We start from the raw sequence: 17,518 nt of genomic DNA, 5'->3' as shown, positions 1-17,518 counted from the left end.
GTTAATGTTCTTCCTCCTTCCCCTCTACTCTCCACATATTGTTTTTCAATTCCTGTTAGTTTAACATAAGAATGTCCATACTGAGTCAGACCAAAGGTCCATCTAGCCCAGATGCCAGGTGCCCCAGAGGGAATGAACAGAACATATAATCCTCAAGTGATCCATCCCTAGTCGCCCATTCCCAGCTTTTGGCAAACAGAGGCTAGGGACACCAGCCCTGTCCATCCTGGCTAATAGCCACTGATGGACCTATCCTCCATGAAGTTATCTAGGTCCTTTTTAACTGTGTTATAGTCTTGGCTTTCACAACATCCTCTGGCAAGGAGTTCCACAGATTGACTGTGCGGTTTGTGAAAAAATACTTCCTCTTGTTTGTTTTAAATCTGCTGCCTATTAATTTGGTGACCCCCTAGTTCTTGTGTTATGAGGATAACAACACTTCCTTATTTACTTTTTCCATACCAGTCATTATTGTATAGACTATCATATCCCCCCTTTAGTTGTCTCTTTTCCAAGATGAAAAGTCCCAGTCTTATTAATCTCTCCGCATATGGCAGACACCCTATACCCCTAATCATTTTTGTTGCCCTTTTCTGAACCTTTTCCAATTCCAATATATCTTTTTTGAGATGGGGCAACCACATCTGCACGCAGTATTCAAGATGTGGGCATACCATGGATTTATAGAGCGGAAATAAGATCTTTTCCATCTTATTATCTATTCCCTTCTTAATGATTCCCAACGTTCTGTTCATTTTTTTGACTGCCGCTGCACACTGAGTGGATGTTTTCAGAGAACTATCCACAATGACTCCAATATCTCTTTCTTGAGTGGTAACAGCTAATTTAGACCCCATTATTTTACATGTATAGTTGGGACTGTGTTTTCCAATGTGCACTACTTTGCATTTATCAACATTGAATTTCATCTGACATTTTGTTGCCCAGTCACCCAGTTTTGAGAGATCCTTTTGTAGCTCTTCGCAGTCTGCCTGAACTTAACTATCTTGAGTAATTTTGTACCATCTGCAAATTTTGCCACCTCACCATTTACCCCTTTTTCCAGATAATTTATGAATATGTTGAATAGGACTGGGCACAGTACAGACCCCTGGGGGACACCACTATTTACCTCTCTCCATTCTGAAATTCCATTTCTTTAAAGTTCTTGCAACACTTTGTTTACATTCAGTTCAGACTGGTGTCCCATTATGAAACATACAATACTTAATTTACATGTAAATAGCCAGCTAGATAAACATTTGTCTGACAACAAATTTGTTTTCACCCTTGCTAGTGATCAGTAGCTAGACACAGACTTTAAGAACATAACTTGCAACACAAATATACACAACTCCTTACACCATATCTGGACATGCGTTTTACAATGATATACATGACTAGTGTCACACCGGCCTTTATTTGAGACCTCCCATAACACTCTTTCTGAGGCAGAAGACCAACTTTGATATAGTGAATAGACTGAGCATATTCCTCAGTTTAGAATGGATGTATCCAAAGTAGAGAAGGGGGAGGGATAGCTCAGTGGTTCGAGCATTGGCCTGCTAAACCCAGGGTTGTGAGTTTAATCCTTGAAGTGGGGCATTTAGGGATCTGCACCACCAAGTTGTATGAAATCAGATGGAATATTAGCATTCTTAAGATTTTTCCACCATGTTGCAGGGGAAACTCTTTCCTTAATAGTGGATGAAAACACGAATTTTGGATACGGCACTTCTACTGTAGATGCAAATAAATATGGCAGAAAGTTGGGATTTTTGCTTAGCAACCACTACCTTGCAAATTCTTTTTGTTCAGCTGACAAACTTCTTTTCTGCCTATTTTAGATAAAAGAGGTTGGCCAACATGTGTACAGGAGTAATTGTCTCATGAAATCTCTTTTGTACTTTTGCTTTGTGTGGTGTAAAATCTTTATTGATCAGTAGATCCAACCATACTTTGCATGCAACAGTAATTGTTGGCATGTCCCTTTGGAGAGCATCAGGTGGCAAGCAACTGATTTCAATTGACTGATCAAGTTATTTGCTTCCCTGTAAATCCCTTGATTATTAATTATACTGACCGTTCCATCTTCAAGCTCTGCCTCATGATCACTCACAATCCTGAGATAATGTGGCCAATTTTTAAACATACATTTCCAGGCATGTTGTTTGACTGTTCTGACACCATGTGTCACCAGGGATTTGGGGTTTTACAGAATTTGGCATTCTTTTTACCATGCTGATGGTAATTACAAAAAACCTTTTGTAAATCTACAAGGTATTTCATCAAAGCACTTGATGTAAGGTCTTGTCCAAGCAGATTTAGCCAATGTGATGCACATCCATTATCCATATGTAACTAAAGTGTCATCATCTTGTTCCAGATCACTTCTCATACTTTGCATCTATTTCTGATTGTCTATCAGGTAGCTCTTAACACAACCACACTGTTCATTTTCTAATGCCTTGGCTTCTCTTGCCAGTGTAGCACAGGTCTTTCCTGTCTTCTTATTGCTTCCAGTATCAATCACTGATACATAAACCAGTTAGCTATTATTGGGTCATTGTGCATGTTCCTCCAGCCATTTATATTAATGTAACTGCTTTTCAATATAGTTTGTTGTGTTCTTCCACCTTTAAGCCATCAACAAATGTGTCCAACAGTTCAACTGCTACCTGCTTTCATCTGGGTACTTTGTCTTAGGCCACTGATCATTGCTTGAAAAACTGGATGCTCAGTAACAGAAAAGGAACTATTATAGTCAAAAAAAAAAATATCTACAATTTTCAAGTCTATCTTTTGTTTCAATTCTGGAGTTTGTTTTTTGTGGTTTTTTTTTTTTTTAAACACACAAACATATCCATTTGTGGTTGAAAAGAAGTGATACTTCCTCCTCATCATTGGCTGACCTGGATATGGCTTTCTTTGGATATAATTGGCTGTGGTAATGCAGTATTATCATTACCTTCAGCCTAGGAGTCTGATTCTAATACTCGCATATGTTTAGCCAAAGTCAGTGTTTCTCGTGTCTCTTTGCTCTTTCCACTTCATTTTACAAAATGTTTCTTCAGACGGTCTGCCTTCCCATGTACTTTTTCTTTGCAGTTTCTGCATCTAAGACTCCCTTTGCGATTTTCATGAACTTCATCAAAATCGTCATGAATTGGGTCAAGTGAAGTGGTCTTCCACCTTTGCTCATGTTGAAATATTTGTGACTAGTCAGCCAGCTAGTCAGATCAAGAGATAGAGGCTGGACTAGACAGTTAGTTTATCAGGTTACCTCGCACAGAAACTGGAACGTCTTAGTCTGAGAATTTCTCTTGTTTGCTAAACAAAAATGTAAATTTTCATTGCTAAACAAAGGACAGAGAATTCCCAGACTCAGAAGTTCCAGATTCTGTGTGAGGCAGCTTAGGCAATACCACACAGCTTCATTTTTTTGTTTTAATTTATTTCCTTTAAGTAAAATTTAACAGACCATATTACTGCATAACTATTATCAAACTACTAAATATCTGTCTTTAATTTTCATTAGTATATTTTAATTTTTCCTGCTTTCCCATTGAAACCGGTATTTACCAGTGCCCTGTTCTAAACTAATTTTTCTGGGAAAACTGCCAACCCTGTTTAAAAGGCCTGGTATCTGTGGTAGAAAAGTGGTCTAAGGGGAGAGGGAAAACACTGCATTGCAACAGAATACCAGAAGAGAAAGACATTTCTGAGAGGACTGACCATGTATATTATGGTAAGTGGTTTCTCTAAACAAACTACTTTATCTGTACTGCATTTCTGAAACATATATGAATGCTGTACATCACTTTCACATTCCTTCAAGTTGTTGCTGTTAAAAATTTAAGACAACTTCCCTGTTTCCGTCCTCTGCAAAGAATTTGCAAAGATGGAGATTGGTATTTGTTCCTCCATATTTCCTCTCTCATATTTCCCAGGAATATTGGCACAGATTGTATATACCCACAAATGGAAGACTCTAATGCAGCTGATGTATCAGTGTCCCTGTTCCTAAATACAAAGAATATTCATCTTGTCGATCTCTTTAATCTCCATAGGCCACATAATAGAATATTGCCCTGGTTCAAAAAGCACTGCCATCGAGGAAAAAAAAAAAAATTGTCGTGCAGAAATGCAAGCATATTTTAATTTAAAAAATTATTTCAAAGCTCTCATTTTACAAGTGTCTCAGGAGTACATTGTGCAATCATTGAAATCAGCTGAGAATTCAAAGTATCTTCTGAGTCTTATTATCTTCCCTTTTGCTAGTCTGCCTTGTTGTCTAAAGTACTTTGACATTACTGAATATAACATTAATCACAAAGTGCCACTTATAAAAGTAAAAAACTGTCTGCTAATCAACAGACAAGGTGCCATTTACAAATTACGATACTTTACGAAGAGGGCCTGTTAAAACAGTACATTATCTATGTTAAATATAACAACGTAATTCCAAAAAAATTGCTCTTGAATTTAGTATCTGACAGATTATCTGTCACCTTCTATGAATTATACTAACATTGACTAGTATCATATTTTGTACTTAAAAGCATTAGGATACACATGCATGAACATGTTTTAGAAGCATTTTTACATTAATGGGCGAAATTTTGCTCTCTGTTACTCTGGATTTACATAACTGTGAATATCTCCAACGGAGTTGCTTGAGATTTAAAATAACACTAATGGAAAACATAATTCGGCCCAACATGTACATGTCGATAGAGATTTATTCAAGCTAATTTAAAACTCTCTCATCTTAATGCTGTGGCATCCAAACTCATGTGCAAAGTAACAAGCTCCCTGAGTATTAACATAAGTGCTTAATTTCTTGTGACTTAGGGGTGCCATAAGGACTTATCAAAATAGCCTCCCTCTCCCAAAATAGCAATCTCCACTTATTTATAGTGCACAAGTAAATCTTTTTAGAGTTTCTACATATACAGTATAGTTTAATATATGTATGTTAACAATCAGTGCTACTTTAGGACTTTTTAAAGTTTATATTCATACACAAGAATTTTGTTAAGGTCGTTAGTTTGCATAGCCCACAACACTACAAAAAGCAAGGACACAAGCAGATGAATCATTCATTACCTCATCTATGCTCCCCTCATCAAACTCAAAGATCTCCACTACACCACTGACAGACCACATTCTCTCTAACCTTGTCCTGAGTCCCCAATGTGCTGTCTTAGCTCAGACCATAAGTTCATATGACTGACATAGTTTGGATGTGTACGTTACATTATATGCAGCTTCATACATTAGAGATATAATTTTTAGGCCTGACCTGAACCCAAGAGGGTCAAGTTGTTTTCCAACCTGACCCTGCAATAGAATGATAAACTGTGGTATAGTGTTTGTCCACTAGCTCATGCCATGTGTAAGATATCTTATGTGAATATACAACAGATATGCCTGGCAGCATATTAAAGGATCTTATCATTAACATATGTGGTGTATCTCTCTGGGAAGAAAGCTCTGTAGCAGTCCTGCAACCCACTATGTACACAGTGGTCATGACATGATGTCAGAAATAAACTAGTGCCAGAGGAGAACAGAAACAGAAGGAAAACAGCAACAAAGCTTGCAAACACAAGAAACAATGCAACCAAGGTTGCAGGATAGATCTCATCAAGATGCCACTCTTCAATGCACCAGAGAACTTCAGCTTTGATAGACCTTCCGAATGGACAGACTGGAAGCAATGTTTTGAAGTTATTCAGATATCATCTTTAATTTATGTTACAGGGAAGCAAGCAGAGTATATTTTTAAATCCTTTGACTTTACTGAAGACAGTCACAAAGATGACTCTGAACGAGTTCTGGCTATGTTTGATGCATACTTTATACCTCAGATACATGTTATTTATGAAAGAGCATGTTTTCACTAGAGAATTCAGAAACCAAGAGAAAATGCTGAATCTTTTGTAAGAGCCCTGCATGCATTGGCTGAAAACTGTGCTTTTGGGACTACAAATCATGAAAACATAAGACAGACTGATTATTGGGTTATCACAAAGCTCTCAGACGATTAAACACTACACAAACAAAGTCTACTCACAGCTATACAGATAGCAAAGCGGACTGAACTAGTCAAACATCAAAATAAAAGGCAGGAGCAACTTGAAAAACCTGAAACTAGCTTAGAAGCTGTAAACAGACAGCACAAGTGCTAAAAGTTTCATCATCATAAAAGCCCTTGGGCTATGAGGCAGTCCAAGGCAAACTACAAAGATTTCAGTACATGTGGAAAAATTCATAGCTCAACAATTATGTTTAGCCAAGGTGCAAGGTATAATAAATGCACAAAATATGGACATTTTGCAGCTGTTTGCTATACGAAAGCAGTCAGGGAGTTGACTAATATTAGAGACAATGAAAAGCCAATGTTTCTGGGATCTATCACATGTGACGAGACAGAACCTTGCTGGAGGGTGAAATTGAAACAACTGACTAAGACAAAAGCTTTACATTCAGAGTGCAAATGGATCAAAGCATCTAAGACGAACAATCTTCTCAGCTGCAGCCAGGCAGCCATTATGGGCCTAGTGAAAAAGGTGGAAAAGAACTCAATGGCAAATTTGGTGATATTGAACTTTTAAAAGGAGATCAGTAGAAGTAACCTCAAGGGACAATGCTGACCTGTACAGTGTACAAACACGTCTACCAGACAGATCGCTGAAGAAACTAGATGCATCTTCATGCAAATTCAGCGGACATCATTGCTGAGTCATAATATTTTTCCAAGTATATAGAAATAAGAGAAGCTGAGAGTGCTGTATGGACAGCAAAGAAAATGCTACAACAGCAAGTTCCATTCCTTGCTCTTCTGTGCTACAGATCAACACTGATAACAGCTACTGGATATAGTTCAGCACATCTTCCCATCAGGAGCTAACTCAGAATTATTGTTCCAATTTTGGAAAAGAACCTATCACCAAAGTGGCCAGACATGAAGAGAGAAGCCAAATCAGATTAAAAGGCAGAGAGAGTTTATGATAATTTTTACAACAAACATCACTCAGAGAGCTGCAGGATCTAGAACCTGGTGACTGTGTCAAACTGGATGGAGAAAAAGGATGAAGAACTCCTGCTGTTGTAAAGAAAAAGAATTAATCGCCTGGATCCTATGTGATTGAGACCAACAGTGAAGAGGTCACCAGAGACCATCGACATCTAGAGATTTTTCCTTAGAATGAACAATCAACAAAGCAAACTACAGATAGTGGATGCAGAACAAGAAGAAGCCAACTCAAGAATTCCAAACCAACCAGAGACAGTTGTTGCAACTAATGGACAGCCTGATGACCAAGTTGTTAAGTGTCCAGGTCATGTAATTAGAAAACCAGTATATTGAGAGACACTTAACAGACTGATCCATACTGAACTTTGAAGATGGTGTGAGACTGTACATTTTGTAAATGATAGGAACGTAAAACTTAAAGGGAGACATGTAATAGAATGTTAAACTGTAATATATTGCTCAGCCACTAGGTGGCATCATGTGTAACATACCTTGCCTGAGCATACAACAGTCATACCTGGCAGTGCATTAAAGGATCTTACAGTGAACACATCTGGCCCATCTCTCTGGGAAGGAAGCTCTGTGGCCTGTCCTTATCTGGTCCAGAAGCCTGACTTGTTAATAGTAGTCCTGCAACCCACCATGTACAAGATGTACCTGGCAGACCATTTCCCCCAAACCTGAGTCACTGCTACCACCTCCTGCCTCTGAAATTGGCGCTCCTCCTCCTGCTCGGGATTTAAGTGGCAGAAGCTGCATGCTCTGCTGCTGCCATCCACCTCCCCGGCTGCACTGTGTGTGCGCTGCAGTGTGAGAGGTGCTATGCGACTATACTGGTCAGCATTGTCTCTGGAGGTTATCTGTACTGATCTCCTTTCAAAAGGCAGGCTTACTCCAGACCGTGGCACATGCAGCGCAGCAAGGCAGCAGCCAGCAGGAGCGGGGAACACATATGCTGCCACGTTGACCCTATGTGCAAGAGGAAGAGCGCCAACCTGACCCAACATATAGAAGGTCCAGTTGTTTACCCACCCAATCCAGACTGAACACTTGTACCGCCAGGTTTAGTCGGGTTGCAGGGCTCTATCGTACATGGTTTGTATTGATGCAAAATCAAGGGTATGTGGTCAGATGGCAATCGGTGGCTCCAAGAATTTCTCCCAAACATTACGGAAAACATGTGCAAAGATTATCCCCGTTAAAAATTCATCGCAAATTTAGAATGACTATGTAGAAACTGCAGAATTGAATGTGTGCGTAGAGTGGTGAGTATTGTTAATGGCCCAATTTAAGGCCTGCATGTTGCAAATTAAGGCTTGCATGTGGACCAGAGTGAAGATTTGCAGGCTATGCAAAAGAGGTAGTTTTTTTTTTTTTTTGGGGGGGGGTGGGGGGGAGAATGGGAATTTATTACACTAGAACCTGGAGGCCCCATATAGATCACTACCCCATTGAGCTAAGTGCTATATAAATACAAAAAACAGGGGTGTCCAACCTGGGGATCAGAGGCTCCTTGTACTCCTTTAAGACTTAAAATTGTGGCCCTTGAGGGTTATTGGTATGACGTATTTTAAATTCAAGTGTTTGAATTAGCCTTATCAGTCTGGGTAGGAAGTAGGGGGCACTACCTCCCCTAATGCACTGCATCATTTCCACTGCAGGTGCAGGATCAGTTCTTATGAGAGTCAGGAGCACTCTGAACAGCTGCTGTTCCTTCACTGCTACAGCTGAAAGAGAGAGTGGCAGTAATACGGGCATGGTTTTTCACAGACAGGCTATGTGTAGTTTGTATGCAGTGAGATTTTATGTATCTGGGAGAGAGGGAACATATACAAAGAAACAAACATGGCAGTATCAGTAGTACTGACTGGCCACCTGCAATTATCAGTCAGTCTGCTACCTCTTCCCCTTCCAGGTCCTTTCTAGCCCAACTCCCATTTTTATCTCATGCTATCCCCACCCTGAACAGGCCTGTTCATGCTACACTGCCATTGATCCTCCCTTTCCCTTTGCAATCTCCGAAGATCTGCTGCATGGTATTCCCAGAGAACCCAGTGGGGGAGGGTAAGTGAGGATATTAGGATAGTAAGGGAGGAATTGGAGATGTGAGAAAAGGAAGAAATATTTGGGTTGAGGTGGGTCCACAACTACACAAGCTGCCACCCCAGTACTTTTGCACCAAAGTAGAGGGAGTGTGGTCTAGCGGTTCTAGCACAGGTCTGGGACTTAAGTCCTGGGTTTATTCCGAGCTCTGCCACTGGGTGACGTGGGGCACATCATATCCCCTCTCTGTGCCTCAGTTTCTCCATTTGTGAAATAGGGATAGTGATCCTGACCTCCTTCATAAAGCACTTCGAGACATCCTGAAAAAAAAAGCACTATTTAAGAGGTTTGAGAGAAGGAGGAAGGATTTATTTTTAGGGGTCTGTTGTCTGACACTGCTGTCTCTGCTCTCTAACAGCAGCACCACGGGAAGCCCTTGATGCTCCAGTGACTCAACGCAATCACTTGTCTCCCCACATGCTGCGCCTCTGTGTGCCGAGGAGCTGAAAAAGCCATGCCAGGGGAACCCTTTAAGTGCCAATGCCTGGCAACAAAGGCACTGGGTTCTCCTATCCCCACATCTACTCAACACGCCTTCCTTCCCACCTGTATCTCCCACTTGACTCCTGATGATTCCCCACCTCCCAAATTCCTGCTCTCAGCCTGCGCCTCCATGCGATGCTCCTTGACACCCAGCCTGCCTCCCTGGTCACTAGGCATGCATGCAGAGCACAGCTAGCGAGCCAGGGACAAAGCTGGTTGGGAAACTTCAAACCCACCTCTTCGGGAGTTTTGTCAAAGTTTTCCTTCTAGGCATAGGGCTCCTAGGCACTATGGTAACACAAATCATACAATAATCTTGGAGCTAGATTGACAGCATCAGAAAACAGACGCAGCTGTCAAATTTGTTTGGAAATTGTGTGGTGATAAGGGATTTGATTTTCTGTAAACAGTAAAACCCAGGTGCATTGCTTGTAGAGAAATCAGTGACTTCTAGGCCTCAAAATAAATTTGAAGCATAAAAGAATGAAAACCCAGCTTTATTGTTCAAGTCTTGCCTTTTTGGACTACTGACACTATATAGGATCATGAGATACCTTATTCCTCCTTCAGCACTGGTAGCCTGTGTCTACACTACGTTGGTATGCCAGCATAGTTACAGCACCGTAGTTTTGCCTTTATAGTGCCTGTAGCGTAGACATAGCCTAAAGTCAAGCATTAAAGTCTAAAAAGAGAAATTTTAGTCCCGCTTTAAGTGTAACTCCCAATGCAACTTTAATCGTAAAGATAATACCAATATTGATAATGATGGCAGTAAACACAAACAGCTTATGCTAGCTGTACATTATTGAGAAGTAGACTTAGTATTGAGAAATTGTATCCTTTTAGATTTATCACTGAATTCAGAAGTTGTATATAATCTAAGCAGTTTTTCTACCTCCTGCAGTCTCTTTAAATAAGAAAAGATCTTCCATCTCCCCAGACTGTAATGCTATTCACAATATGCTGCAACCTGGCTATAAACACTGTCTTTCAAACAGTGAGAAGACAAGGTAAATACTTTTTTTCCCATTTGGCACAGAACATCTACTTGAAGAAATTGAAATTTTATCCTGCAACTCAGCAAGGAACATTTCTCCCCAACAGCTGACAAGCTTTGAGTTTGATTGACAGAAATGGGTAATCAGCGGGTTTTGTTTTATTTAGGTACTGGGATCAATCTGTTTATCATGAAGTCTGCTTTTTAAAATGAGGTATTTCTAGCTATGAACCTTAAAGAAGCTTAAATGCTAGAAATTACTGAAATAATAGAATCGTTTCCTCCATTTTTACACAACACACACACACACAAAATGAATTACTGTCTATTCACACTGAATAAGAGTTGTCACAATGCACGAACAGAACAATGATTTATTCATGTAGTGAAGGAAGGTTAGACTCCCCTGGGTATAACAGCTTGAGAACTGAGACTACTCTCTCTGGACAACTTAAATAATATCAGTAGTTCACTTATGACATTTATACATCCTGGTTAACGTGGCATAACAAAATAAACTGCTGAACCTTTAAGCCACATTAATTCTTTCCCCAATAACAATAACTAAGGAATGGCATAAAGAACATTGATCCTGTTTCTCTCTGACAACATGGGGAAAACTATTTAATGGTGCTATTCTCACCTTCTCTAAGTGTTATTTAACATTAGAAAAGAAAATGGAAGTTTTTATTACTAACACACACAAAAATAAATGCTAACCTCGTAAGGCTTTCTAACAACTGAATACAGTACCAGTGCTGAAGGAAGATTAGGGTATCTCATGATACTATTCAGTGTCACTAGTCCAACATCTGGGTGATTAAAAAGGAAAGACATGAACAGTAGAGCTGGGTTCTCATTCTTTTTTGCTTCAAATTTATTTTGAGGCCTAGAAGTCACTGATTTATCTACAAGCAATGCACCTGGGTTCTATTTTTACAGTTTACAGAAAAATCAAATCTCTTATCACCTTTCCACCTCTTCCTAAGCAGTCATATGTCTCAGATTCCAAGTAGACTAATTCTCATGCCTCCTCTGGAGACGTGAGATATTCTAACAGTTATCTATTAAGGGTAAATCAAGACAAGCAGTTTACTTGTGATCTTAAAGCCAAATACTACTCCCAGCCTGCAAAGGTAAATGACTGGTATATATCCACCTACTTCTCAATCACATTCCCAACACGTGTATTGTGCAGAATGAAAACTATTAAGAAGTAGCTGACAGTGTGCACCTAGGGTTGCCACTAGTCCACGTTTCCCAGATTGTCATTTGATTGAGGTGGCTGTCCTGGGAAATCTGTAAGGGTGCTCAGTACATACTGCCAGCTCTCCAGTTTTATGAGCTCAGGATCATCCAGTTTTTTGTACCTCAGAGCTGCTAATAGGCAATGATTCACGCTTTGCAATTTAGGAACGAATGCTCTTCTTAATTGGAATAACATTAAGCTATCAAACTCACAAAATTTCGTCACTCAGGAAGCAGAATCCTTTAACAGCCCACAATACCAGAAGTTTTCTCTGTACCAGATGACACTGTTTGTTCAAGGATAAAAATTGCAGGCATAGGATTAGGTTTATCTGTTCTCACTGCTTGATTTTGCAGCTGTATCTGCCCTGCACTCAAAGCAATCCCACAACCCCTAATTGCTATGGGTCAGATTCATTAACAACTTATTGTTTTATTGTTGTGGTTTCATTATGTGGTAGATGCCTTTACAAAGAAAAAAGGGGGGATGGGGAGATTGGAAGTTAGGTCCTTGGCTCCAAGCACACCGCTTGCGCTATATACATAAAAATTAAACCAGTCCAAACTTGTACAGCACACAAATTTCTACTGAAAAAGCCGAAAGGAGGCAACTCATATATATTGGATCTTTATTTAATTAAGTCATTACCAAAACTCTGGGTATTCATCTCTGTACTCAAGTTGTGCACCCAGCTAATCAATTCAGCAGTATGAACTATAAAGCCTAGTTCATTGTCATTTTGCATACTTTTTCCCAGGAGCCATCCTTACCTGTCAAAGCCTTGAAGATTCTCCATTCCTCCCCCATTGTATTCAAATACATACATCCTCATATTTCTGGATGATGCGGGCGAGACAGAGTGCTCTTTGGGAACCACCAGTTATCAGTCTTCAAAGAGTAGGAAGGGTGATTGTTAGCCACCACAGAACCTTTTCTTTCCTTTTTACCCCAATTCTGCAACATCTGGTCACACTATCTCCAGAAATATCCCAGCCATGCCAGCTTGGGGAGCATGCAGGCCTTGGGCTACAGAAATAATTGTGTAAAGAACTTTGAAGGCAAACAAGTGGGAAGGAGGCTCAGTGAGATTAAGTGACTTGGACAAGGTCACATAGTAAGTCAGTGGCTTAGATGAGAACAGAACATGGGTCTCCAGACGCCCCATTCTCTGCTCTGGCCACTACACATGGTGAGCTCCCAAGTGAAGAAAGTGCAGTGTATAACCACAATGCCTGTTATAATTTACATTTTGTTGTGCTTTTTAATTTTTCATGTTGACAAGATGAGAACAGTCACAATTGCTAAAAACTGCATGTTTTGAAAGTTTAAAGAACGTAATTGCACTAAAGCAGGGGTTCTCAAACTTCATTGCACTGCAACCCCCTTCTGACAACAAAAATTACTACATGACCCCAGGAGGGGGGACTGAAGTGTGAGCCCACCCAAGCCCAGCCACCCCGGGGGGAGGGAGAGGGAGGGGGGAAAATGTCAAAGCTGAAGCCCAAGAGCTTCATCCCCAGGAGTGGGACCTGTAATTTGAGCCCCAATGCCCTCAGCTAAAGTAGAAGTCTGAGCCCCAGGCGGTGGGACTCGGGCTTGGGCCCGGGCCCCAGGTCTCAGCCAGTCTAACACCAGCCCTGGCGACTCCACTAAAACAGGGTCGCAACCCACTTTGTGGTCCCGACCTACAATTTGAGAACCGCTGTACTAAAGTAACAGCTGGTCACTGTTAGGATATTGCCCAGCTATGCGTACAATCAAGATCTCATGCAGACAAATGCATTATAGGAAGTTCAAATGGCTGTTTTACACAAAATGCATAGCAACTGAAGTGGTCTAGGAGTGCAGACTCTGCTCAAGCGATTTAATTTCTTCTTACAAAAAATATCAAAGTTGAGAAGCCAGAAGATGAACTAACATCCTACATTTGCAAACGGAACAGAAAAACAGAAGCAGGTGGTCAAGTAGCTAAGCTGGTGCAGCATTTGGACAGTAGCCAAATGGCCTGAATTCAATCCTCACTGAGGTCACTAGTGTCTCCCTCAATGCACACAGCTGTATTATGGTTACTTAAAACTTTTAAAACATGTTTGTGACAAGACAGAACTCAAAGCAGATTAAACTGCGTATTTAAATTCATGAAGGTTAACTCCAGAGTAGATGTCAAAAATTACAATTCCAGCAATTAAAAGTTCTCCACAGTCATTTATCAGTGAAAAAGCTATTTTGCTAATGTTATGGGCATTTGTTACACTGTTTCCACACATGATTCATGCTAATGCAAGTTCTCATCTCACATAACATTCTCTGCAGAGGCCCTTTGTGATAGTATCTGAATACGAAGGGTGTATGTACGTACGTACATGCACACACCCCTCTCTGTTCTCTAAATAAAACTGCTTGCCAGAGCTTTCTAATCTTCAGAGCACTCTCTCTAAACAGCCAGCCTAGTGAATGTATGACCTCAAAAATCCTACAAGCCGAGTATAATCAACCCTTGTTGAACTTGTCCATTCATTATATTTTACACCTTAAGCTCCCCATCCCACCCCATTTTATTTTATAATTCATACTTTCGGCATAAAAGATGTGTAAATCCCCTATATTTCACAGTTTTGAAATAAGGCCAGAAGGGAATCACTGTATTGTATGAGTAATCAAGGAGTTCTAATTTTTTGCACACTGAACAGGAGGTTTTTCTTCTAACAAACAAAGCAAGTTTCAATAGGATCATATGCACCGCTTTCAAGCTGACCTGGAAATGACTTTCCATTAGCACAGGACTCTAAAGGACCCCACTACTCAAGTAAAGAGGCAGTCAATATAGTAAAAGAAAATTCACTTTCCCCTCCACTTTTTTTTTTATATCAACCCCAATGTTGTGTCTTTGTCATGTATATGTTAGGTGAACTCTTTGGATCCTGCAATGTCAATTAAATATTGTCTATTCCTTATATAATGCAAATCATAGACACCCAATGAAGAAACAATTGAGTCACATTTCCAGGTTGTATACTATCTCCTGGCCTCTCTTCATTTTGCCAATCTTAGGGCACAATACAGTAGTCCTTACTCAGGCAAGACTTCCCTGGTGACTTTTGAGAAGTGAGAATTTTGCATTGTTAAGCATGGAAGAACCAGAAAAAGAATGCAAGTCCCTTACACTGTCAGCTCCAGAGGACAAGGATCATGTTTTTCTCTGCTTTGATCAACACTAAGCACACTAGCAGCACTCAAAGAAACAAAAGGAACTCTTAGTTGGAGTTACCACACAGCAGACTGAAAACTGCTTGGACCTACAATTTAACTGTACCTTCAATATAAAAAAAAAAAAAAAAAAGAAAAAAAAAAAAACCACATGAACTGGTTAAACCTGACCTGTCGGGCAAAATGTGCAAATCTGGGAACCTCATCCACAGCTAAGCACAGTGCCACAAAAATAAATAAAAATATATATATATATATATATAAAAAGAAAAAAGAAACCCCAGGTGGTAGATTGTTTGGAAATTAACACTTGAGATCCAGTTCCACCAATGCCACATAATCCTTCCCATTTGTCACCCTGTCTGAATTACACCACCCAGGCAGGATGGGTATTAGAGGAAGGCAGATAAGAGATACAACGCAGAGCCAGAAAGCAGCAGGCAGCATGAAAAGGCAGAGAACTGGTGGGGCAGAAGCAGCTTCAAGAAAGACAGTCTCTTGAGGACAACCCATTTAATGGGATTGAGGGGCCCCAAAGAAAACTTGGGCTGGGGAAGGAACAGGTGCAAAGTGAAAGTCCCCAGGGAGAGCTCCTGGTCTAGTTAGCTGCAGGAACCAGAAGGTGGGAGCAATCTGGAAACTAAGGAAGGAAGAAGACATTGACCACTCACAGGGTGAGCCTCAGATCCAGTAAGCTCCAAATGCGTGGCCAGACTTGCAGGACTTTGTCTCTTCATGCAGTGAATGAAGCGAGGATGAATACTAGTATGATGTATGGAGGAGAAAAGAGAACCTGCATAAGCACTGGCCAAACTTCTGTGGATTCCCCTCCAAATGGGGAACACCCTTCCCCAACTCCCAGGACCACAGGGGTTACAGTCTGTCAGAACCCACTCTAGCCACTGCCCCCATGCTCCACCACTCTCACTCCATGCCTCCCAGTGCCCTGCAACCACATCCTGTAACCCTCTCTCAGTCCCCATATTCTTGTTCCATGCCACCTACCAGACTCCTCTCTCCTCCTTTGAGTCCCCCAATGAGCTCCTCCTAAGCTCTCCCATTCAATGTCCAAATATAACTGCATTCCACTCCTGTGACCCCTTCATTGTCTAACTCTACCTATATGCATCTTTAGACCCCAATCTCTGCCCCAATGATTCCCCCACTAATTCCACTGCCCATGGTCCTGACTCTTCACATTTCCCATGTCTCTTACCCCCCAATTCATGCCCCCCGCCCCCATCTCTGGCTCAGCTCTATAGCTGCTGCAGCAAGCCTGAAACCAACACAAGGTCAATTTATATTATAGGTGTTGATATGTACATTAACTGGTAATATTACTAGTTTACTTTCTACATTTGCAGCTTAAGTCCCTTACTAATCCGTCTAAACATATTTATAGGCAATTCCCCTTAGCAAGGCAAAGGAAACAAATGTGGAGTTTCTAGGCAAAGTCATTTTGTATATATAATGAACAAAAAAAACCAACACATCCATAAAATACCACTGTGCAATGCAGAATTTGCAGAAATTAACGTTGTGCACTCAGAATTTCCTTTCCCCCACAGAAATGTGTTGCAGTGCTAATAGCCACCACTAGGGGCCACTGAACTCAGCAGAGCCCAGCTTCCACATAGAAGACATTGCTGGGGGGAGGGAGAGGGAGCTAGAGGGTTCCTGGCAGCTGCAGTTCCCAGCACGCCTTGAGGGAAGGAGACGGCAGCATGGAGGAAACTCCATGCAAGCCTGGGACTGAGCACTAGGCTGTTTCTCCCTCTGAATCCCTGGGCTCTGAGAGGGAGGGGGATGGGTGTCTGGGCAGCGGGGGCCTTGCAGCTGGGCTCTGGGGGGTGCAGGTACCTGGGTTGGGGGAGCCCCACAGATGGGCTCTTGGGGGGATGGGATGTGGGTATCTGAGTTTGGGGGGCCCCGCAGTTGGGCTCTGGGGAGGAGGGGGTTTGGGTGTATTGGCTGGGGGGGCCCACAGGTGGGCTATGGGGGGGAGGGATTGTGGGTATCTGGCTCCCCGGCTGGGCTCTGGGGGAGGGTGGGAAAGGGGGTAGAGAAACAGAAACTGGGTTGTCATCTTTAACTTTCTACTACTGGGGGGATTTGTGTGTCTGTATTGTTACAGACATACTTGCTGACAGGTATTTTGACATAAATTACCAAAATAATAGAAATTGGCATGATTATGTAGTATACCCAACCAATGTACCACAATATTTTATAGTAATGGTAGCAGCATTTCAAAGCCACATCTGAAGTCTTAGCATGGCATGCCTTTCACTTCCTATAGGCTGGCATGACGTACCACAGACTGCATGAACCCTCTTTCACATTGGGTAAGTCAACTTCCACTCAGAATCATGATACTCTAAAATAGTTAAAAAATTTAAGATCCTCATCAATACCATGTCTGAAAAATAATTATTTT

At 41.1% G+C, this 17,518-nt stretch overlaps 1 protein-coding gene across 1 annotated transcript in view; it reads right to left on the bottom strand.

Annotated features, from left to right (window-relative positions):
• The window catches only part of DOCK4 (dedicator of cytokinesis 4), a gene marked incomplete in the record, with an annotated part of 410,929 nt that overhangs the window by 373,740 nt on the left and 19,671 nt on the right, over positions 1-17,518 (bottom strand).

This window comes from Trachemys scripta, chromosome 1, assembly GCF_013100865.1.
Source record: "Trachemys scripta elegans isolate TJP31775 chromosome 1, CAS_Tse_1.0, whole genome shotgun sequence".
Taxonomy (NCBI): Eukaryota; Metazoa; Chordata; order Testudines; family Emydidae; genus Trachemys; species Trachemys scripta.
Note: the sequence above shows the minus strand (reverse complement) of the source record. Positions and strands in the feature narration are given on the sequence as shown.